This window comes from Sinocyclocheilus anshuiensis, unplaced genomic scaffold (assembly GCF_001515605.1).
Source record: "Sinocyclocheilus anshuiensis isolate Anshui unplaced genomic scaffold, SAMN03320099.WGS_v1.1 scaffold389, whole genome shotgun sequence".
Classification (NCBI taxonomy): Eukaryota; Metazoa; Chordata; class Actinopteri; order Cypriniformes; family Cyprinidae; genus Sinocyclocheilus; species Sinocyclocheilus anshuiensis.
This window is the reverse complement of record NW_015536494.1, coordinates 157,116-157,563: the sequence shown is the minus strand read 5'-3', so window position 1 is coordinate 157,563 and position 448 is coordinate 157,116. Positions and strand designations below refer to the sequence as shown.

General features: G+C 33.5%; 1 protein-coding gene across 1 annotated transcript in view; it reads left to right on the top strand.

The window, feature by feature from the left end:
- Nucleotides 1–448, top strand: part of fbl (fibrillarin) — an 11,776-nt gene that overhangs the window by 7,395 nt on the left and 3,933 nt on the right. The gene's annotated exons all lie outside the window — the stretch shown is intronic.

Below are 448 nucleotides of genomic sequence, written 5' to 3'. Positions count from 1 at the left end.
GCAATAGGGTGGTGAAATGAAGAGAAGCACCATCATGGAGCTGGGAATCTGAAGGGTCTGGAGAGATTCTGGATGAAGTAATGGTCTCTGATCTCTTGTCAGGTGTTCTCTATCCTCATCAGGCATTATAGGAGAAAACTCAGAGCTGTTAAACTGGCAAATGGATGTTTCAAAAAGTATTGAATAAAAGGGTGCCATTAATTGTGGCCAATGTGTATTCCCCCCCCATTTTAAATTCTTATTATCCAATGAAAGGTTAGATTTTTGTGAATTTTTTAGAATAAAAGATCAAAAGGATTAACATTGATTTTCACAGTCTTCAGACTTCATATTTACCAAGGGTGCCGATATTTTTGGCCATGACTGTGTGTGTGTATATATGTATGTATGTATGTATGTATATATGTATATATAAAATCTTATATATTATTTATATATATATATTTTT